At 41.5% G+C, this 25,090-nt stretch overlaps 1 protein-coding gene across 3 annotated transcripts in view; it reads left to right on the top strand.

Moving 5' to 3' along the window:
* The first annotated feature begins 4,171 nt into the window (after window positions 1–4,171).
* LOC131237169 (probable ubiquitin-conjugating enzyme E2 23) overlaps window positions 4,172–25,090 on the top strand; it is a 51,498-nt gene continuing 30,579 nt past the window's right edge. For all 3 annotated transcript variants that reach the window (XR_009167081.1, XR_009167080.1, XM_058234839.1), the window contains exon 1: window positions 4,172–4,327. The gene's annotated coding sequence lies outside the window, so the exon portion shown is untranslated. The remainder of the gene's footprint in view (window positions 4,328–25,090) is intronic.

The raw sequence follows: 25,090 nt of genomic DNA, 5'->3' as shown, positions 1-25,090 counted from the left end.
TGGTCCAGCAACCAGAATCTTATTGACTGGGGAAGGGTTTCAAGTGGAGGAGGTGAGCACCATTCGCTGATCGAGAAGCTCGATTTAAATGAAGAAGGGGGAGGAGATGGTGATGGAATCGAGGGTATGTTGTTGTATGGGTCAATTGAGAATGATTGTCCATCATCATCTGGTAAAGAATCTCTATTGATCGAAGTGCTCAAAGAAGGATATGATAATGGACTGGAAGATGTGATATTGCATCTGGTAAACAATTCCGGGTTGATTCACGGTCGTTTCGAGGCATTTCGCGGTCAATCCCCCTCACTTCACGGTCATTTGCATGCATTTCGCGGTCAAATCGCTTCAAACCATGATCATTCCCATGCATTTCATGGTCGTCCCAAACAATTTCGTATTGATTCACGGTCATTTCGAGGCATTTCGCGGTCAATTCGCTTCACTTCACGGTCATTTGCATGCATTTTGCGGTCAATTTGCTTCAAACCATGATCATTCCCATGCATTTCACGGTCATTTCAAATAATTCCGTGTTGATTCACGGTCGTTTCGAGGCATTTCGCGGTCAATTCCCTTCACTTCACGGTCAGTTGCATGCATTTCACAGTCAAATTGCTTCAAACCATGATCATTCCTATGCATTTCGCGGTCATCCCAAACAATTTTGTGTTGATTCACGGTCGTTTCGAGGCATTTCGCGGTCAATTCCCTTCACTTCACGGTCATTTGCATGCATTTCGCAGTCAATTCGCTTCAAACCATGATCATTCCCATGCATTTCACGGTCATTCTAAACAATTCCGTGTTGATTCACGGTCGTTTCGAGGTCAATTCCCTTCACTTCATGGTCAGTTGCATGCATTTCGCAGTCAAATTGCTTCAAACCATGATCATTTCCATGCATTTCACGGTCATCTCAAACAATTCCGTGTTGATTCACGGTCGTTTCGAGGCATTTCGCGGTCAATTCGCTTCACTTCATGGTCATTTGCATGCATTTCGCGGTCAATTCGCTTCAAACCATGATCATTCCCATGCATTACACGGTCGTTCCAAACAATTCCTTGTTGATTCACGGTCGTTTTAAGGCATTTTGCGGTCAATTCCCTTCACTTCACGGTCATTTGCATGCATTTCGCAGTCAAATCGCTTCAAACCATGATCATTCCGATGCATTTCGCGGTCATCCCAAACAATTCCGTGTTGATTCACGGTCGTTTTGAGGCATTTCGCGGTCAATTCCCTTCACTCCACGGTCATTTGCATGCATTTCGCAGTCAAATCGCTTCAAACTATGATCATTCCTATGCATTTCGCGGTCATCCCAAACAATTCCGTGTTGATTCACGGTCGTTTTGAGGCATTTCACGGTCAATTCCTTTCACTTCACGGTCATTTGCATGCATTTCGCGGTCAATTCGCTTCAAACCATGATCATTCCCATGCATTTCACGGTCATTGCAAACAATTCCGTGTTGATTCACGGTCATTTCGAGGCATTTCGCGGTCAATTCCCTTCACTTCACTGTCAGTTGCATGCATTTCGCATTCAAATCGCTTCAAACCATGATCATTCCCATGCATTTCGCGGTCATCCCAAACAATTCTGTGTTGATTCACGGTCGTTTCGAGGCATTTCACGGTCAATTCCCTTCACACCACGGTCAGTTGCATGCATTTCGCGGTCAATTCGCTTCAAACCATGATCATTCCCATGCATTTCACGATCATCCCAAACAATTCCGTGTTGATTCACGGTTGTTTCGAGGCATTTCGTGGTCAATTCACTTCAAACCATGATCATTCCCATGCACTTCATGGTCGTCCCAAACAATTCCGTGTTGATTCATGGTCATTTCGAGGCATTTCGTGGTCAATTCACTTCACTTCACAGTCATTTGCATGCATTTCGCGGTCAATTCACTTCAAACCATGATCATTCCCATGCATTTCACGGTCGTCTCAAACAATTCCTTGTTGATTCACGGTCGTTTCGAGGCATTTCGCGGTCAATTCCCTTCACTTCACGATCATTTGCGTGCATTTTACGGTTAAATCACTTCAAACCATGATCATTCCCTTGCATTTCACGGTCGTCCCAAACAATTCCGTGTTGATTCACGGTCATTTCGAGGCATTTCGTGGTCAATTCCCTTTACTTCACGGTCATTTGCATGCATTTCGTGCTTAAATCGCTTCAAACCATGATCATTCCCATGCATTTCACGGTCTTCCCAAACAATTTCGTGTTGATTCACGGTCGTTTCAAGGCATTTCGCGGTCAATTCGCTTCACTTCACGGTCATTTACATGCATTTCGCGCTCAAATCGCTTCAAACCAACGACCGTGAAATGAAGGGAATTGACCGCGAAATGCCTCGAAACAACTGTGAATCAACACGGAATAGTTTGGGATGACCTTGAAGTGCATGGGAATGATCATGAATTGATGCGAATTAACCGTGAAATGCATTAAAATGATTGTGAAGTGAAGGGAATTGACCGTGAAATGCCTCGAAATGATCGTGAATCAACACGAAATAGTTTGGGATGACCGTGAAATGCATGGAATTGTCTGTGAAGTGGAGGGAATTGATGGTGAAATGCATGGAAATGACCACGAACTGATTGAAATTGACCGCAAAGTGAATGAAATGGATTTTCGACCATCGACCTAATGGAATCTTGGAAAATAACTAGGTTAGTTGGCTAAAGTATCTTCTTCTACCCCAAAATCATATAGGGTACGTCAAGTAACTAATTTTGGTTTAGAAGATATTCTTGTTAAATGAATAGAGAAATAAATGAAAAAAAGGGAGAATTTTTTTTTTTATATGCCTATATATACATATTTATATAAATATGTATTAAAGAAAATTGTAGGTAGAATAAAGTTCTCCGTGTAAAAAATAAAAAATAAAAAATAAAAAAATTTGCATAGACTTTTACAGACTACAGTTATGGCTACAGTTATAATCTGTAGCTATATCTTCGATACATATCGAATACACTTCGATTAATCGAAAATTACAGGATTTTTTATGCAAAGTTGTTGGACAATTTTGGACCTTTTCTGATTAATCGAAAGACATTCGATATATCGAAGTACATATCGAAAGACCTTCGATGTATAGTAGAGGACATATTGGAAAAGCATTGGCTGCGGTTGTCCCTATGGTTATAATCCGTAGCCATAGATACCAGCTCTCTTTTTTCCTATTGTAATCCCCATTGCCTTTGTGGGTCCTTTTATGAGGTATGTGTTACATCTAAACCGTCCATCTATTTGGCGAACACGTATGAACGCTTGGGAAGAAAAATAAGATAGATTTAGCTATCAAGTGGACCACACTGTAAAAGGCAGTGGAAGATTGAACGTTTACCATTGAAACCCTTTTAGGGGTCCCAGAAGTTTTGGATCATTACAAAATTTGTTTTAACTCTTCATCCAGGTCTTTGTGACATTATGAATATATTGGATGGAAAATAAATGTTATTGTGGGCCCTACAAAAGTTTCCAAGGTGAAAATCAATTTTCTGCTGCTTTTTGTGGTGTGGTCCAGTTGCTCTTTGGATATGATTTTTTTTGCTTGGATAATGCTCCGAAATGATCTCGAAATATGGATGAACGTTGTGGATATAATAAATACGTAACTGTGGGGCCCATGTAACTTTGATATCTTTTGAACCGTTCGTACAACTCGGAGTTCGAGGAGTGTCAGCGCTCGTCTTCGAGCACCGCATATCCGCTTGAAGGAGCAAGCAGGGGCATTTTCGACCTTTGGCAAGCCTTCCGTACAGCTGGGGCGTATTCTCGCAAAGGAAAATGAGGTGGGCTTAGTTTCCTAAATGGGCTATAAATGGGTCGTACAGTCGCAAATTTCTCATTATTCTGGGCTACACACAAAGCAACGTTTGGTGTCCACTCCCCATTGCTCCCATTGGTGTGGCTCGTGTGAGCTGTGGACAGAACAAAGTTCTGGTCTCAGGGCCTATCATAGAAAGGATCACCTGATGGACGGAGCAGATGTCAGACGCCCAATACAGTGCGACCCACATAGTTCGGGTGTCGCATCCGCTGGAGGATTACGGTCGTCCTAACTTTCCCGTCCACCGAAAACAGCAGGGTGATTTCCGTCTTTTAACAAACGCGGAACACAAAATAAAAGAATCCTAGGAGCTGTTACATTTTCTTTTTTTCCATCTCTTGTTTATCGCCGCTTCGCAGCTCCCTCCTTTCCATCTCAAAACAAAAGAGCAGAAAGATTAAGATTTGTTCATTCAAACGCAAATTCTTCCTTCCTTCTCTCTTTTCCGATTTTCCAAGGTACGGAAATGTTTTCAATATTCCCATACTACCTTTTCTTTTAAATCTGATGTATTGTATTGGGTCGAAGTTGTAATTTTGAGAAAAAGTTGCTGTGATTTTCGAGCTGGTTCAGCTCGCATCGATGCCATTCTCTTTCGGATGGTGGAACGATCCGATGGTCGATAGACTGCCTTGCTGATAGTCGAGATGGGAAATTTTCATTTTTCATTTTTATTTTATCTGATCCGTCATTAATGGTTTTAGCTTTTGGATATGATTCCCTCCTCCTTTTTTTCTGAATTTTTTAATGTAATCGGATGGATGGAATGCTGTCTGCGGGAGTTGGGAAATTGATTGATTTTGGAAGGAAACCGTGTATGAGAAGGTTTCCAGGTTATAGCTGAGGTTGTAAATTGAGGAAAATATACAATGTGTGATGGAATAGTTTGGAGGATCCCCCAACAGACTGTGTATGTTAGGGCCAGCCTTTTGTGATCCAGACCTTTTGAATGGTTGGTGCTATCGTGGATCCCTCGGAGGTGCCCTGGAATCCCTTTTTTTGAGGGTCCTAGCTATGCGATGAGTTCCTTGCTGAATTTGGTCTGTTGGATTTAAGTGTAGTTTGGAAATAATCCACCATTGGATTGCTGGGATCATCTGATAGGGAGGATATTCAGGCGTCGCCCATTCTGATCAGATGAACAGTTGAAATCAACTGAATGTTATGTGTCCCACTTGCACCATCCCTTAGCCGAACGGAAAATTCTGTTTCTTGCATTTGAGCGTCTTGTCTTAACTCTCGATGATTTGCCATTCGATTTTTTTTTTTTCTTTTCTTTATTGTTATTTGTGTAATTATTTATTTATTTGTAATGAGTTCAAATCATGGCATGGCGGACTTGTATGTTTGGTACGCGTATTAGTTTGACCTTGTTACTGACAAGAAGCCTCTGGATTACGACTGTAATGAACATAATCATATGTCGATTAAATTCAGTTTGGTTTTTGTTCAGAGTTTGTGCCTCTTGAGATGCAATCTAATTTGCATCAGTTTCTTCAATTGGTGGCATCGGTTAGCTACACTCACAGACTTAATCCAATTGATTCATTAATATGAGTGATTTAGAAATTTTTTGTGCATGTGGGGAGATGCTGCTCCCTTAGATAGGATAACATATGCATGTTTTGTTTCAAGTGAGAGACAAATGAATGGAACAAGGAAATGGCCTTCTTTAATGTGTTCCCTACTTCTATCTGCTTTGTTTTCGATACACCAATACCCGACTTTTAACAATTCCTTGTAGATAAAACAATTTCAAAGTGTTGGGTTCACCCATACTTGTCCAAAAAGGTGCGTGGTTCATGACGCTCTTTTAAATCCTATAATATCTTGTATTGAAGTCTTCTCAAGTGTTAATTTTCTTGATAGTTGTCTAAGATTCTATTAAAACCAAATCTAGAGCTACATCAAAAATAGGGGAGGACGATGAGGACCATTACATACAAGAACATTCACGCATCATTCTAGAATTTGTTCCCAATTATTAGCCCCGGACGTATGAGACCCCTAGACAACTGATCACCTTCCCTTTTGCCTTTTGAAAAGTTCTAGAAACCACTTCTGCCATGTTACAGAAAGTCCTATTCTTTCTCTCCTTCCATATTGAGCAAAGGTTCACAAGCAAAGTGAGATGCCATAGCAATTTTCTCCTATCCCCATGCCCTCATGCCCATGCAACACCTAAAGAAAAGCGTGAATTGTCCCTATGTAGCATCACCTACACAATCCTGAAGAGGGCGAAGAATCTATCACACAAATACCCAACATATCACATTTCATATTGTAGAAACAAATAGTTCATTGTTTGTTCATTATGAAGGCATCAATGCACACATTTGTGGTGTGCATATTCTTTCCGTTCAAATGATTAATGGATAATATTTTATCCTTCCTCATAAGCCAACCAAAATCAATCACCCTAGGGGGATCTAAGGATCACCAAATGTGGGGAATCTGGTGTTCATGCCTTTGGTTGTGACATTCACTATCACATAATATGGAGATTTTATTGAGAACACACTGTTCTTCTCGAATCCCCAATTCCAAGCATCACTTTCCTTAGGTGACGGATGCCATCATTCTAGCCTCAACATTAGGGCTGTCAATGTGTACCTGATGGTGCTGACCCAACTTTTACAGGCCTAGTTCACGCTCACACCTTTGGTTGCAACATCCACTATCATAAAATACACAGACTTGATTTAGAACAGATTGTTCTTGTCAAACACCCACTTCTAGGCATCCCACCCAAGGGCACAAATGCCATCTTTTCAACCTCTACACTAGGGCTGCCAATAGGTACCTGATGGATTTGATCCAATTTTTATGGGTCCAGCTCCAACGTTTGGGACCCGTTCAGAAATTGGGCCATGCTTGGGTCCATTTTGGATCAGGTTAAAAATTAAGTCTAGTCGGGTTTTGGTTGATTTGACCATCTTGCACCCGATTAAAGTTGGGTTAGGCTAGGTCTAGTTAATTTTGTTAGTAGTATTATATATTAGTTAGTCCAACAAATGGAATGAGGTTTGCTAAGTGGCCACTCTTGTGAGAGAGCTCATATACACACCACGCATGTGTGGAAGGGGCACAAATGCATGCAATATAATCCATTCATTCGGTGGTTCCACTCATGTAGCCCTTGCTTGACTCGAACCTAATGACTTGACTTGAACCTGACTTGAAACCATGGTCCAAAGACCCAATGGATACCTAGATCTAATTAATTATGGGTCCAGGTCCTCAAAAGTGAGTCTTAGACTCGACAAGACCCGCACTTGATCAGGCTGGTATGGGCACTCTAGGACTCGACTTGAACCCAACCTGTTGACAACCTTTTCTCTCCATGATTCCAAGGAAGTCTCCCATTTCGTCGTCATAAGGTTCCTTTGAAAGTTTGGCATCCACACCATCGGCACCATATGAAACAAGCAACTTGTTAATTGCATTCAACCTATGTAATAGATTATTAGATAGCGCTTGCTTGTAATCAACCTATGTAATAGTCTATTACATTGCTCCTATGAGATTTTGTGCTCTCAGTGCCAGTCCCTAGCCTTGATAAAGGTGGGGTGTGTCAGGTCGTACACCAACATCTAACTTATGCCACAACTTTCATCATGAATCAAACAATTAGCCTATTCCAATTAATTAGGATAAAGCTTGGATGATGATGATGATGATGACCATATGAATTGAGGGAACACGTGTCCGAGAGCTCATTCTTCACACTAAACATTCTTACAGAATCTTTTTCAGGTTCCCTTCTCAATTTTGCGAAAGATTCATTTGGAGAAAACTTCTTCCACCCTTCTCACCTCTTTCCACAAATCCAATGCTTTATACAGTGATGAATCTATGGTATACCACCCTCTTATGCAGATCTCGTATTCGGTCTCGACCACTTCATTCCACACTCCCATTCCCCCTTCCCCCAAATTCCCATAACCATTTCCCCTTTGCTTTAAAATTTTATATACCTCTCCCCACTATCCCAAGTGGAATTTGTGCTTTTCTTCCCTATCTTGCCACGAAAATTCTCTCTAGCCTTTTTTTATCATGCTTGTAGGACATTGGAATAGAGACATGCAATAAATTGTCATGTTGGAAAGAGTTAATTGATAAATGGTGATGCGTCCCCTTAGACAATTTTCTTCTACTCATGTGACCACCACATTCCACAATTGTGGCGGGTGTTTCCCAATGCATGGTGAAAGTGTGAGATAAGAAGATGGGTGCTTGCCTACCTAAAATTGCTCTGCTAAGCTCTCGACGACCTCTTCCCTCAAGTAAATCCCTAACAGTTCACTTTTGGGGAGATTTATCTTCAAGCCTAACATCTATCAAAGCATCTCAATACTTCTCTTAGGTTCTCCATCTTCTTAGGTGTCCCTCAAATTAGAGATGGGGTATGTTAAAATTATCGTTTTCTACTTAAAGCCTTCCATTAGGCCTTCTTCTAGAACCTTTTCCATCATCCTACTCAATACTTTAGCCATAATAACAAAGATAGATGGGGAGAGCATGCCCCTTGATGCTAATCCTTTCATCCTCATCATTGTCTAAGCCTTATTCCAACTAATGGGGTTTGGGTGAATTCCGCCATTCCACTTTATGAAGGGCCATAACTTCAATATGACACTATCAATGTGATGCTAACTCGTTGACCTTCTAAATTCATTTGAGCAATCCATTCAAAAAATGGAGAGGAACACTGAGTTCCCTCATTTTTTGCATCCATTCCTCCATTTCGACCCAAGTCCCATAAGTTGGAATGTATAGTGCAAGCAATCCTGATCAACGTAGTCGTATGCTTTTTTCATGTATGCCTCACATATACACCCCGACCTTCGTACTTGGTATCTTGAATCAGTACATTCATCATCGATAAGTTCCATGTCAAGAATTTGTCTCCTAGATAGAAAAGCCACTCACTGCTTTGAAATCACCCCATTGAGCACCTTCCTAGGTCTTGTCACAAGAAATTTGACCAATATTTTATACGGTCCTTTGATAACGCTTATGGGAAGAAAATATTTTAGACTTTCCATACCATCTTTCTTAGGAGCATGATTGATAAAGAAAATCCGTATAGCATTTGATATCTTACCTCTACCGTAGGACTTTGACACATACACTATAAGATCACCCATAAACTCCTCCTAGAGCACCTAAAAGAATGAAATAGGAAAACCATCTAAACCTAGTGCTTTGCTCAAAACTGGTACTTTACCACTTCACTTTGTCTTGTTCCCATCATTATCATCATCATGATCATCGTCTAAGCCTTACTACTTTATCAAGGACCATATCCTAGGTTAAACCATACGTCATCAAGTCTTTTATTACTACTTCAACCCATGTCCTTTTGGGCCTTCCCCTTGCTCTTTGAGAGCCTTCAACTTGAACTAGCTCACTCGTAGCAGGTGTAGTTCTTGGTCCCCATTTTACATGGCCAAATCATTTAAGTCAACTTTCTCTCATCTTATTATCTATTAGTGCTACTTTTAAGTTCCCTCAAATACATTCATTTCTAATTCAATCCTTCCTCATTTTGCTATTGAACCATTTCAACATCCTTGTTTCAGCTACACTCATTTTAGGAACATGTTGTTCCTTGACCATCCAACATTCTGTCCCATAAAGCATGGCTAGTCTTATAGCATAGCTGCATACCAATGAAACTATAGGGGAAAATTTATAGGATAGTTATAGGAAATTTTGTAGGATAGTTATAGAACTAACCATGCTTCATGGGGCAAAATGTTGGGCAATTTAAGGAACAACATGTTCATGGGACAAGTATAGCTGAAATAAGGATGTTGAGATGGATGAGTGGGAACTAGGAAGAGAAGGAATGATAGAATTAGAAATGAATGCATTCGAGGGAACTTGGGAGTAACACCAATAGGTAGTAAGACTCAGATGGTTTGGTCATGTGCAATGGAGATTAAGAATTACACCGGTTAAAAGGAGTGAGTTGGTACAAGTTGAAGGCTCTAAAAGGGCAGGGGAAAGGCCTAAAAGGACATAGGTGGAGTTAGGAAAAGACTCGATGACCTATGGTCTAACTGAAGTTATGGCCCTTGATAGAGAGGAATGGTGGAAAAGGATTAATGTAGCTGATCCCATTTAGTTGGGATAAGGCCTAGATGAGGATGATGAGTTTCATTGGTATGCGGTGATCATATAAAACTCTAAAGGCATATCTTGGTCGATTAGAGGCACATCCTCCTCAATCTCTGTGTTCTCCTTAATTATCAACCCATGATATTGAAAATGGTCATTACAGAGCACTTTCTGGTTAGCAATCTTAACTAATTCCTCGTTTCCAGGCCTGTTGTTATTATAATTGCATTCCATATGCTTTATTTTAGTTTGACTAATTTTAAAACCTTTAGATTCTAAAGCACCTCTCCATTGTTCTAGCTTTGCGTTCACCCCTCCCTCACATTGTCAATCAAAACTATATGATTTACAAACAACATACATGACATGACCTCTTCCTATAAACGCCTCATTAACTCATCCATAACTAATGCAATATATATAGTCTCAATGCCGATCCCTAGTGTAAGCCTACAGTACTTAGAAACACTTCTCTCTCGACTAGTGGTCCTTAACATTTGTTGCCGCTCCCTCATACATATCCTAATTATGTTAATATATCTTTTTGAGACTCCTTTCTTTCCTAACACCCACTAGATTAATTCTCTATGAACCCTATCATATGCAAGGTATTCCATAACGGCAGCGGTGGCCATAACGGCCACCACCGTTATGTTTACGACACGGGCTGTAACGGCTGTTACAACCTTTGTAATGACTGTTACAGTCTCTTTTTTAGTGAAAGAAAAACTCCAAAAAACCTATATTTGTCCCATAACGTTGAGAAAAGAAATCCAAAAATCCAGTATTTGCCTCATAACAACTCATTATGGGGCTCTTATGGCCTTTACAAGGGGTCTAACGGGCTGTTAATGGCGGTTACAGGTCATTTTTTTTTTTTTTTCATAATGGCTGTTATGACTATTCAACTCTATAACATGTAACGGTTTCCACCATTACCTTTCCGTAACGGCCTTTACGGCATACCATGATCATATTCTTTCTCCATCAATTGTCCAAGGAAAATACCCTCAATGGTTGATCTTCTTAGCATGAAACCAAATTGATTTTTTGCTACATCCATCTCATGCCTTAATCTTACAATCGTGTTGAACAACTTTGTCAACCAAAATAAACCAATATCTCTTGTGCACTTCTATATCATTTGTTCCAAGGGCCTTTCCTATCTTCATCTTTGTCAAAGCTTCTTTCACTTCAGTTATCCTAATCCTATGAAAGTATCTATAGCCTGTAACCTCATTTGAGTTTATGATTAGTTCCATCTCTAAGCTCTCAAAGTGATCGTCATTAACTCCGTTTTGGTTGATCTCATCATCCTTAACAAATACCCTCTAGTCATCACTGTAAATACTTTTTTTTTTTTAAAAAAATAAAAAATAAAATTTAAAGTTTGAACTTTATTAAAGGGAGCCAAAAGCAACCCAAAAGAAAAACAAAGTCAAGGTATTCAAAATCGGTTACGTAACGGTAACGGTCATAACCATTACGCGTTATGGGGTTGAAACGGCTGTAACGGCCCTGTAACGATCCTGTAATGGTCCAGTAACAGTTTTTTCAAAAAATAAAAAACGGTTGATACGGGGGTCGTAACGGCCGTTACGGCCCGTATCATAACGGCAACAGTGGTGGCCATTATGGCTACCGTTACCGTTTTAGAACACCTTGAAACAAAGCAAAATCAAAACCAACAAACAAAACAAAAGCCAATTATATAACCGGAGGCAAAGAAACAAAAACAAAAAGAATACAAAAACTAGAAAGCTAAACCAGCTATACAACTCGAAATAGAGAAAGTCTGATGCAGGACAATTAACCACTTGCTCTAAAAGCTCGAACTGTTAGAGTATGGCGAATTAATCCCTTTATCTTATAGCCCAGGCCCCACATCGCATGGGTTAGGACTTCTGTTGAACCCCCTCGTAGGCCCCAAATTACATGGGTACCGCCTCACATGAGCCACCCGCCTCACACGGGCCACCCACCCCGAGTGTGCCCCTACATCCCATAGGCAACCCCACTTAAGCCCGGTGTGAAAACGCCCTTGCATTAAAGTCCCTACCCTTCCTCTCTCATTTTTGCTAGTTTGAAGATATCTTTCTCATCTTCTATTATCCCCAATTTATTGTAAAGACCACCATTGTCTTAAGTTTAACCTCACTCTTTCTTAGCATTGTTTTTGGCATTTCTATATTCTTCTAAAATTTTCTTGTTTCTAGTTCCTTGCTAGGCTTTGAAACATGGTCATTTCTTGCTAATAGTCTTTTGTACCTCGTCATTCTACCACCAAGTTTCCTTATATGAGTGGCAATACCCTTTTGATACTCTAAAAAACATCTTTCACCACTTTCCTAATGCACTTAGTCTTTTCATTCCACATAATATTAACTTCTTCCTCGACATTCTACTTTCCTTCATTCATCAATTTATTACTAACTAACATCATTTTCTTTCCTTTTAAATTCCACCATCTCGTTTTTAGACGGATTAATTTCAGTCCTTCCACTTCTCAATGTAAAGATCTGGGACCGTTAAAATGTGTTGCCTAGTCAAACTCACTCCTAATATAACCTTGCAGTCTTCACATGTTGATTGTTCTATCTTCCCAAGTAGAAAGAAGTCTGTTTGGCTTGTCTGTGTTTAACATAGGCCATAGTGAAATCAAGGATAGCATCCTTTATCTCACTTCTTCTCCCAAAACCATATCTTTCATGTATCCTTTCATACTCTCTTCTATCTTTTACTACGTGATCATTAAAGTCTCCTCCTACAAATATCCTCTCTCCATTTGGAATTCCTTGCATCATTTAGTCCATGTCCTCCCATAATTATCTCTTGATTCTATCACTTTTATCTTCTCAAGAATAAAGAAATGGATGCTCCAACCAGTCTATCTCTCTTGCCAACATATGAGCTTTTCTAGATTATCCAAATCAAGGTATCCGGTAACGGCCACCACCGTTACCTTTACGATACGGGGTGTAACGGCCGTTACAGTCTCTTTTATTATATATATTATTATTATTGTAAAAAAAAAATCCGAAAAAATTGTATTAGCCCCATAATGGGAAGGATTGGTGGAGGTTGTTGAGGGTGTCCAGATGGGTGGGTCATCGCTTGGTGGCAAAACTAAATTAATTATAGGAATATCCAAGCAATGGAGCAGGGATTGTTGTGAGGTGGTGGAGACAAAAAGCACTTATTCTAAATAACATTCAAGAAATAAATAAGAGAGAAGACAGGTTGGATACATGGTGTGCCGTAAAGGCCGTTACGTAAAGGTAACGGTGGCAACCATTACACGTTATGGGGTTGTCCGTATATATATATATATATCCTCTTTTGCTAACCACACAACCTCTGCATCATATCCTTGATCCAAGCTTTAGCATCCTCTTCTCAAGCATAACTTCCACCCATCCCATTCATGCAAGGTCCCAAGTAATTGGTATGGTTTTGGCCAGTTTAAGGATTGAGAGCTCCAAACCAGTGGAGGAAGCTTGTTGAATTCATGAGTGGGGGATTTGCCAATTTGAGTCTTTTGGTTAAGAGAAGATGGATAATTGATTCACATCAAGTGTAAATCAATTCAATTCGCCCATTTCAGAATACTTACGGTCAATTAGTGAACTTGGAAACTTAGTTAAAGGTATCGTTGCAATATTTCCGCATGCCTTTACTAAACGTGCATTGAAAGTTAAGTAATAATGTACTGAAAGAAAAGAAGCAAATAGAAACAACACTGTTGAGTCAGAAATACAAATTTATCATTTAGCTCGATCTAGACAAGCATCACACTAATCTTCTTGGTCATCACACTCAAGAATAGAGGAATCACACCACAACTATAGAATCTTTCCCAAGCATAAAAGGTCTAATTCTTGATTGAATTCTTCATTCAATCACCATCAAAGGAGGCCCTGTAAAAGCGTATATGTTTTCTTGATAAGCATAGAAAACATATATGCCAAGAATAGAGGAATCCCTCCAAAACTATAGAATCTTTCCCAAGCATAAAAGGTCTAATTCTTGATTGAATTCTTCATTCAATCACCATCAAAGGAGGCCCTGTAGAAGCATATATGTTTCTTCATAAGCATAGGAAAACAGTAACCTAATCTTTTTTTTTTTTAAAGGCAACGAAGACAAAATGCATTAAAAGAGGGGAAACAACTACAAAAGAAGGGAAAAAGAAACAAAAGAAGGAGAACTGCTGAGATAGCAGAAGACACCTAAAAAAGAAAGATCAACCCTATTTAAATCCTTTACATTAACAGCCCATTCTAAAACCATCGATTTAGCCCTAGTACCCACCCCCTTCGTAGAAGTCGATCGATCATTGAAACATCTTTCATTTCTTTCCTCCCATACAGCCCACCAAATGGCCAGAATGGCCATGCACTAGATAATTGATTTGATTTTGCCAAGCTTGGACCCATTCCACGCAATCAGCTTGGACCCATTCTACGCAATCAACATCTTAGCAGCCGATTCTGGAACACACCAGGAAACAGAGAAACGCTGGCAGAACTCCATCATTATGGACGAGATAAAGGGACAGTGAACCAGCAAATGGTGCACGGATTCCGCTTGACGCATACAACAAAGGCAAATGTTGACAATTTGCATGCCTCTCTTGGCCAGATTATTAACAGTAAGAATTCTATTACGAGCCGCGAGCCACCCGTACCATTTGATCTTAGGAGGAACTTGATATTTCCAAATAAAAGGAGTCGCATCAAACTGAGGTTGGGCCGCAGGATAAATTGCTACATAGAGGGACCTGACAGAGATGACCGCGGATTTTTCCAGCAGCTACTCAATGCTGTCAGGCTGAGAGGGGATGAGCTTAGATTTGGAGATATAATTGTGGAGAGACGTATAATTAGCAGCCTCACTGTCGTTGAGATTTCTGGTACATTTGATGTCCCAAACAAACTGAGCGGAAGTGAAATAACCACACCTAATAAAAATCCCTTTGTCAGGGGAAAGCCGATAGATTTGCAGGAACAAAAATTTGAGAGGCTTTTCTCCAACCAATAGATCTTCCCAGAAACGAGTTGCTGAACCATTGCCCAACACATACCTACTGTTAGCTATTACATGGTTTTTGGCTTTGAGAATTCCTTTCCAGATTTGAGAAACCTTGTAGTATGACTTATCTTTAGGCCACCAGTTTCCATGCGAAGCACCATACTTTCCTCTAACAATCGAAGACCAAAGGGCATCTTGATCCGACGCAAATCGCCAAGCCCATTTCCCCAACAGTGCCAAATTCATTAGCTTCAGAATCTTAACATTCGCAACTCCCTCTCTGAAGACCTTGCACACCTGATTCCATTCTAGAAGATGAATCTTCCTCTGATTTTCCTTGCCAAACCACAAGAAGTCTCTTCGAATTTTCTCCATACTCTCTATGAACTGACCCCGGGCATCTATACAGCGACATGAAATAAAGGGGAAGACTAGATAGAGTTGCTTTGATTAGAGTCAACCGACCACCGAGAGACAGATATCGGCATTTCCAGGATGCCAGATATCGCTGAAATTTACTGGTTACCCTATCCCACATGCTCTTCGGCAGGGATCCCACTGAAAGGGGCAGACCAACAAAATATGTTGGGAAGGAATCGATGCGGCAGCCGAGTATGGAAGCAAACTTCTGGAGAGACTTTTGCAGAACATTGACACCGAGAATCTTTGATTTATTCAGATTGATCCGTAATCCCGAAATCGCTTCGAAACACCGAAGAGCAATGAGAAGGTGCTCAATTTTCTCATTCGAAGCTTCAGAGAATATTAGGGTGTCATCAACTAACTGAATATGAGTTAGGGGAGCTGACAGACTCGACATCTCAATACCACGAAGAAGACCTTGCTCCTGACCTCTTTTTAGCATTTGGGATAGGGCCTCTCCCACAATAAGAAATAAGAGCGGGGAGAGAGGGTCCCCCTTCTCAAACCTCTCGAGCTTCTGAAGAAACCTCTAGGCGAACCATTTAGAATAATGGAGAAGTGGGCCGATCCAATGCAAGCAGCGATCCATCTTTTCCACTTGGTTCCAAAGCTCATCCGTGATAGCATATATAATAGAAAATCTCAATCCACATGGTCATAGGCCTTGGCAACATCCAGCTTATGGAAGACACCTTTGTACCTGGATTTATGACAGGTGTGCAAAACTTCATTGGCAATAAGCGCACCATTGATGATCTGTCTTCCTCTTATGAATGCATTTTGATTGCTGGAAATGAGGCTCCCAATGACTTTCGACAACCGAACGGATAAAACTTTCGCCAGCATTTTGTAGGGACTCCCTATTAGGCTAATCGGCCTAAATTCAGCAAATGAGGACGCACCCGCCACCTTGGGGATAAGAGAAATAAAGGTGGCTCCAAGGCCTTTTGACAATCTTTCTCGAGTATAGAATTCTTGGACAAACTGAAGGACATCCCGGCGCACTAAATCCCAGAAGATTTGGTAAAAGCCGATCAGGAATCCATCTGGACCTGGAGACTTATCCCCTCCCAAACAGGGTGTCCCGTATCCGTTACGATACGGCCGTATCGGCCGATACGTAACGGTAACAGCCGACATTGTTACGCGATACGGGGTCGAAACGCCCGTTAAGGAATTCTGTGACCGTAACGGCCGTTACGGGGCCGTTATGGGCCATAACGGTCGTTACGGACCCGTAACGGCTATTACGGGCCTTAAAAAAAAAGAAAAAGAAGAGAAAAAAACTTACCTGTTTTCCTTTCTTTTCTTCTTCTTCTTCTTCTTCTTCTTCCTCTTCTCGGGCAGCTGCGGCTGCGGCATTCTTTTTCTTCTTCTTCTCTCTCTCTCTCTCTCTCTCTTTCTCTCTCTCTTTCTCTCTCTCTCTCTTCTTTCCCTCTTTCCCTCTTTTTTCTTCTCTTCTTTCCCTCTTTTTTTCTTTTCGTTTCCCTCTCTCCCCATTTTTTTTTTTTTTTATAATTTGCAGCAGCGAGCTGCTTACTGCTGTAGGTATGTGTCACGCAAAGACGAGCGCTGACACTCCTCGAGCTCCGAGTTGTACGAACGGTTCAAAGGAGATCAAAGTTACATGGGCTCCACAGTGATGTATTTATTATATCTACACCGTTCATCTATTTTTAAATATCATTTTAGAGCATTAGCCAAAAAATGAATCGTATCCAAAGATCGTCTGGATCACACCAAAAATAGTAGCAGAGATGATGATTTTCACCGTTAAACAATTCGTAGGCCCACCATAAGATTTATTTTCCATCCAATCTGTTCATAAGGTCAAAATGACCTGAATGAAGATGAAAAACAAATTTCATATTGATCCAAAAGTTCTGTGATCCCAAAAAGGGTTTCAATGGTAGACGTTCAATCCCCCACTGCTTTTTGCAGTGTGGTCCACTTGATAATTAGATCTGTATTATTTTTCGTGTCAAGCCTTAAGACGATCTCGTCAAATGAATGGACGGTTTAGATATAACACATACATCATGATCAGAACCACAGGACTTACTGACGTTAATACACAGGTACACCAGGCGGGTAGCACGGTTTGTACACATGCCACGTGGCCCCACCATAATGTATATATTTTATCCATGCCTTCCATCCATTTTGCCATATCATTTTAGGTCATGATCCAAAAAATTAGTAAGATCCAAGTCTCAGGTGGACCACACTATAGGAAACACTGGTTATAGAATGCTCACCATTAAAAATTTCTTTGGGTCCACTGTAATGTTTATTTTTCATTTAATCTATTAATTGGGTCACATTGACGTGGATGAAGGGAAAACACACATGTCAGCTTGATTTAAAACTTTTGTAGCCCCCAATAAATTTTTAATGGTGGACGTTTAATTATTGTTGTTTCTTATGGTGCAGTCCACCTAAGCTTTAGATGTGCCTCATTTTTGGGCTCATGCCCTAAAATTATTTGGCCAAATGGATGGACAGTGTGGATATAACACATTCATCACGGGTGGGCTCAAAAAACTTTGACACTTGTGCTACACTTCACAATCTGAGTCCCGCCTAATTCGGGCCCTTAAAAAATTGTACACTAGACATATATTAACTTAAAATTTACCAATTAAATTATGGATTGCAATTGCTAACAAACAATGCCAAAATCAAATTGTTTCAATAGTTTTAATTGTTAATTTGTGGACTTTTATTTTTTAAAATAAGGCCTTTTGATTATTTTTTTGTCATGATTCATTATCCAATAAATGTCCACTAATTCATAAGTGGGATAATGGTAATAAATTGCATGAATTTGAGGCTGATTTGGAGCATAGATTGGTCCTCCAAGTCAGCCCCAAATTGGCAATGCCATCTATCTGAATTTAATTTCATTTTTTTAAAGAACTATTAGGAGAAATGATATCAAGTTGTTAAGTATATAAATTAGATATTTAGAAAATTAAATATATGAATTTTGTAGTCAAATTCAGGTTACCTGGTTCAAAAATTAATCAGACAGTCCGATACAACTTCTCACCAAAGAGTGGACCGTTACACCACCATAAATATGTTCCAATTTATAAATGAATGCACATTTGGAATGCTTAGAATATTTTGGATTTAATCCATATTTTTTCATATTTTTTTGGCAAAAAAAAAATTTGCACCGTTACGAGCCGTTACGCCCCCGTATCACCGTTACACCCCCGTATCCGTATCGGTATCGGAGAGCACTATTATGCCAATCGATACCGATACGGGACACCTTGCTCCCAAAGCATCCACAACAGCCTTAACCTCTTCTTCCGTGAATTGGGATTCCAGAAAATCTGCATCATCTGCCTGAAGCCTGTTAAAGGAAATAGAATCTACAGTCGGTCTGGTCTAGTTCTCAGATGACAGGAGTTGAAAATGAGAAATGGCAAGATCTTCTATCTCCTTTCTATCCTCGATTCTGTTGCCTTTGTCGTAGATACTGAGAATTACCTTTGCCCGAGAATGCATGTTGGTCATTTGATGAAAGAACGTAGTGTTTTGTATCCCCTTCTGCAATCCATTTAGCTCTGGATTTAATCCTCCAGGACGCTTCTTCTTCCAGAGCTTTGTTCGAGAGGTCCTGAATGATGGAAATACGCCTGACTAGGACCTCTTTTGACATCAGAGTTTCTTCAAAGTCGAAATCAATTCTCTGTAACTCGGACAGAAGAGCTTCAATCTTTGCCTCACGTTTTTGAGCTTCCTCCCTGTGCCATTCCTTCAGCTTCTCCTTGAGGAGTTTGAGTTTACAGAGCAACTTATGACCAGCAAATCCCTTCACCTGGAAAGATGACCACCATTCTGTGATTTTCTGATGGAGTCCGTATGGAGCCAAGAAGCATTGAACCTGAAAGGTTTTGGGCCCCAATTGTCATCTTCCACACTGAGAAGAATTGGGCAGTGATCAGAAGTGGTACGAGGCATAACGATTTGCTTTATAGTCGGGAAAGCCTCAAGCCATTCTGGTGAGACAAGGAATCTATCTAGGCGGGATTGGATAGGAGATGCCCGACCATTGGTCCATGTGAATCTCGCTCCCAAAGTGGCAAATCAATAAGCTACTCTTGCTGGATCCAGTTGGAGAAACGAACCATGGCAGCGGAGGGTCTTTTGCATCTGGAGTGATCCTCCAGAAAGTGCGTGACATTAAAATCACCAACCACACATGACGGTCCCAAGAATGACCGTCTAACCTGTGCAAGCTCATCCTAGAAATCTGTCCTGAGAGACTAACTGGTAGGCCCATAAATAATTGAAAGAAGATATTGAGTGGAGGAAGACTTATCTTGAAGAGTCACTGACACCGAGAAGGTGCCTATAGAAGAAGAGACAAGGTCCCATTTAGAAGATTTCCAGGCGACGAGAATCCCACCCGAGCTTCCTACCACATCAACAGTTAACCATTTCGCGTCATTAGCTTTCCAGAAAGTTGCCAAGAGGGTGTCTTTAAAATGAGAGACCTTAGTCTCCTTTAAACAGAGAACGTCAGGATTTTTTTTGTTGATGGTCACCTTTATTATACTCCTTTTATGCTTGGAGCCTACCCCCCTAACATTCCAGGATATCATCTTCATGGACTCACTACGCTTCCCTGTTTACCCTGACGTCTAGAGTTAGAAACAGAAGTTGAGATAAACCTTGGGCTGGCTTCAAGTCGTAGCAACTCGCAGGAGCTTGAAATCTTGACTAAGTGTTTTGCAGGAGAAGATTTCTTCTCAATGGGTCTGCCTCTATTTTCAATACATTGAAATAAGGCAATATAATCTTCCACCCTATCCCCGAAGGACAAACTGAGGGACCTTCCCACTTTACCAATTGCATCTCGTATCCACCGCTTCTTCTGAATCTTGGCCAACAGATTAGATCTGTCCGTTTCTGATGTCGATGGTTCAATTTGAGGATCAACAATCATCTGAAGCGGTTCCGCCATAAGACACTCAGTAGACATAGAATCTTGAAAAAGAGTGATTAGCCCCATGTCCAAAGCATCAGCAGACGGGAGGGAGGAAGCAGAAGGAGAACAGGGCGAAGACGTCTGAGAATGAACCTCAGACATACTGCGGTCGGACAAATATCGAGAATCGGAATGATCATCAGAGGCAGAAAGAAGACTTAAGTTGTAAGGGGGCACGGGTGAGAAGCAAATAGAGGAAGAAATGGCTAATGGGAGAGGCAAGGGAGGTATGACGACAGATTGGGGGGATACTGAGGTTGGGTCCAGATCCGAAGTGGACCCGCAAGCTAAACGAATCGATAGGGGAGGGATAACCTGGGTGTCTGCCACGTGTCCTCGGATAGGATGTACACTGCCTTTAGCGCCATCCACGTGTCCATCACATAGATCCTCTCTATGCGAGGAGATAAACCTAGCATTCTCCTCGAGCTCCACGCGTCCCTCGTTGTTTCTTTCTTCGCGTGCCACGCATCCTGGATTGCGTATCGCGAAAGGAGCTATCATAATTGCCCCTGACGCCGGCTGTAGTTTTTCCTGGATAAAAGCCTGTCGAGTCTGAGCACACATCGAATTGTTCGCTGGAAATTCGGCTGAAAGGCGGTCGTTGGATGTACGTGTCTCACCAAGTACAACACGTGTCGCCATATCGGAGTCCGTCATTAGATCGCATGCCGGGTGAGGAGTACGAGCTGGAGAAGGTGGCTGAGAGGATGGATGAGCTCCACGTGTCTCTGTGGTGTCTACGGTGTGGTCATTTCGTCTGCTGGTGGAGAGAGATGGCAGGCTTCAGAATCGGTGTTCTGCTGGAGCACGGAGTATGTGTCTTCTTTCTGCCATGGTTGGGAAGTTAGCAGCTGCTCCGGTGAGGGACCTTCCCTGATTCGCCATAGATCGCCCCAACGAGGGAGCGGATCATCGAAGGCCTCCTTGATCACCGGAAATTTGAGGCAACGATCCTCCACAATCACCTTCACCGACGAGGGCAGATCAACACCCTTCTTCCTTCTAACTCTGAGTTTGATAACGCCGATCTCCTCCCCGATTTTCGTCTTCGCATCCAACTCAAGAAACGAACCCAGATAAGCGGCGACTGCAATAAAGAACTCATCAAACCATAATTCTAATGGAATTCCCCAGACTTGGAACCAAACGTTCTCCATGCCAAAGATCGAAAATTCTTCCCACCTTTTCACCGTAGCCATCGGTCCATCGGAATGAAGATGACCTGCCATAATCAACATTTCCGGGTTGATCCCGGGGCACACCTTAAGCCATAACTCATTATAACCCAACGGTTTGATTTTATAATTCCCTGGGTTAAAGCCCGTTGTTTCTGCTATCCAATCTTTCACCTGCGATAACGATGCTCCTTCTTTACATACTATCACCACCGACTCCTTTAGATCTTCCTTGGCCTTATGAAAGAAGTCAGTCTTGACTGTAATGGGGATGCCCATTTTGGAACAGGGAGAGGATGTATTAGCAGTAGAGGGGACGGAGGGAGCAGGAGGGTCAGAAGACGGGGACGGGCGGGGAGGGCAAGGTTGAGGATGATGTTGGAGAAGGAGAACCTCCTTAAAGGAAGGGGCGCTGACTCAGTAGGGAGGGGCGGGAGCGGGGGAGGTGGAGGAGGAGGAAGGGGAGGGGGCATGACACACTTGGGTTGGTAGATTTTGGGAGGAATGAGAGCACAAGAGATCTGAGGACGGGCTAAAGGGGGCCCAAATCAAGCACGCTGAACAAGCAGAGGACATCTAGCAAACCTCACCCCATGCAGCATGATGACGGCTCTTGCTAGTTCTGCCTTGGAAGACATACGAACTAAAGCAAATCCTCTGTAATCGCCATTGTTCCGATCTCTTGGCATAACTACATCCATGACCGCACCAGCCCGGCCAAAAACCCTTTCAACATTGAGAGGGAACCAACCAACCGGGAAACGCTTCACAAATAAAGTAGGATATGCAGTCCAATTCCTTGCCGCTGAAGTGACGGAGGCATTTTTCTGGCGATGAACTTCCGTCCAGGCCGTGTCATGCTGAACCACATATTCACCTCCCTCTAAAGTAGCTTCTGTACCTTCTATATTCCTTAGATCCCTGCTTCTCCCCGTTTCTTGATTACCTAGCGAGCGATCGCTGTCGTCTATTGATGAATCTCCCCAACGACGCTTAGAAGCGTCTCGATTGTTCTCACGATCTTGTCGTTGTTCCTTCGCTCTCGGTTTTTCACGGTCGCGCACTCTCATCTTATCGATTGTTTTTCACGGCTCTTGCTGAACCACATATTCACCTAATCTTAACCATCCATGCCATCTAATCCTAGCCATTAAAATTTAAAACTACTTGAGACACTTCGTAAACTCACATAATTTTCTTTCACACAAAAAAAAAAAAAACCACACTAAATAGACTCCTGAATAATCTAAATAACCCTGTAAGGTTGCATTTGTCTCGTTGACAAGGTATTCAAAATTGGTTAGGTAATGGCTGTTATGTAACGGTAACGGTAACGGTCATAACCGTTACGCGTTATGGGGTCGAAATGGCCGTTACAGAAAAAACAGGCCATAACGGCCCGTAATGGTCTTGTAACAGTTTTTTCAAAAAATTAAAGAGGTTTGTAACGGCCATTATGGCCTGTATCATAACGGTAACGGTGGTGGCCGTTACGGCCACCGTTACTGTTTTGGAACACCTTGCTCACCGAACATGGCTCCACAGCCCAACTTATAGGCAGTTTGGGGTGCTGAATAGTGTGCTTCATATGCCAAAACATGTAGATGGTTTGGAGCACTGAACACGGCCCATATGCTAACATATAGATGCTTGGGTTACCGAAGAATGCTCTTCGTGCCAAAACATGTAGATGGTTTGGATCACTGAAAATGGCCCCACATGCCAACATTTGGGTCACTAAACATATCCGGACCGCACGCGCCTACATACAAATATTTTGGATCACTAAAACCCGCATGCGAAGATGGAAACATATGTGAGATTCAGGCTATTGACATGTGCTGTCCATGTTTCTAATGCATGAGGGCAAAAACTACTTTTTACTATATACTATATTAGGGGAAAAGGTCTTTTAATACTTCTTGATAATGTACAGAGGAAAAACCATTATTCTTCATGCTTTAACCTTTAAACTTAACTATGTTAATGTATTCTATCATAGCCATTATTCAGAGTATTGTTGCTGTTACAAGTATCAATGACTTGGGATGCGTAAACATGCATCGATATCGCTGATAATATCCCAGATATAGGGGAATGTATTGCTGTCTGAGGGAAACATTAGGGAAAAACTGGAAATTTTCAGTGAAACCTGAGGAGATGTTAAAGGACACATGATTGCACTTGCAGGACTAAAAAATATTACAAAACAAAAGACAATAGGTTTCCACTGTATGGGGGCTCAAACTATGTGCTATTGGACAGTTAATTAATTAATAAATATGATTTTAATTTACTAATTTTTAAGAAAGTAAGGCAATAATTTAACACATATAGTGCACTAATTGAAAACACCCTAGGAACAGATCCCCCTAAAAGATTCATGAAAAAATGTTTATTTGTTTTTTTATTTTTTGTTTTCTAAAATTTAACAGCTATTAATGCTGGTATCATTGATATTGGCGATATTATTGGCGATACGAAGAAGTTTCACTTGCTGGATTGGAATGACGTCTGTAAAAGCTTCAAGGAAGGAGGGGCAAATGTTAAAAATCTGAAATTGATGAACTCGGCGCTGCTTGGGAAATGGGTTTGGAGATTCACTACAGAGAAGGCGACTTTGTGGGCTAAGATTATCAGAGGTAAGTATGGCTCGTCGCAGGGCGATTGGTGGCCTAAAGAAACCACTGCGTATAAAGCCTCCCATATTTGGAAAGGGGTTCTCAAGCAAACAAATACCGTCATTCGTCACATTTCGTTCGAGCTGGGCGATGGTGCTTCTATTCAATTCTGGGAAGATCCTTGGCTTGGCGACCTGCCCCTCAAGATCCAATTCCCGCAAATTTACCGTCTATCTCCTACGAAAAACCACCCTGTCATTAACTGCTACAATGCCTTAGATGGTCGCATTGTTTGGGACATCAGAACTCTCAGAAATCTGAACGATTGCGAAGCTTTGGAGTACGAAGCTCTTATGGACTACCTCCAACGAGCGGCCCCCCTTTCTATTCAACAAGATGGTCTCATTTGGAGGTTGGAGAAGTCAGGCAATTTCTCCGTGAACTCGCTGTACACTGCCTCCTGCTCTGAGGATCCCCACGCTCATCTTGCGGTTCCATTCATATGGAAGTTCCACGTCCCACCTAAGTTTATCTGTTTTGCTTGGTTAGCCAGCCGCAATAAAATTCTTACAGTGGATAATCTCGTTAAGAGAGGTTTGCAGATAGTTAATATCTGTCTTTGCTGCATGAGCAATGCTGAATCGGTTGATCATTTGCTCGTCCACTGCCCCTTCATGTCTCAAATCCAGGCCGACTTCTGTCAGCAATTTTCGATTTCTTGGTGCACTCCTCCGTCTGCAGCCAGTTTTCTATCCAGTTGGAAAGGGCAGAAAGTAGGAAAGGCCAAATCGATAATTTGGTGAATGGCCATCATCGCCATTTGGTGGGCTGTTTGGG

The sequence above is a fragment of the Magnolia sinica genome, chromosome 2, assembly GCF_029962835.1.
Source record: "Magnolia sinica isolate HGM2019 chromosome 2, MsV1, whole genome shotgun sequence".
In the NCBI taxonomy this organism is placed as follows: Eukaryota; Viridiplantae; Streptophyta; class Magnoliopsida; order Magnoliales; family Magnoliaceae; genus Magnolia; species Magnolia sinica.
Note: the sequence above shows the minus strand (reverse complement) of the source record. Positions and strands in the feature narration are given on the sequence as shown.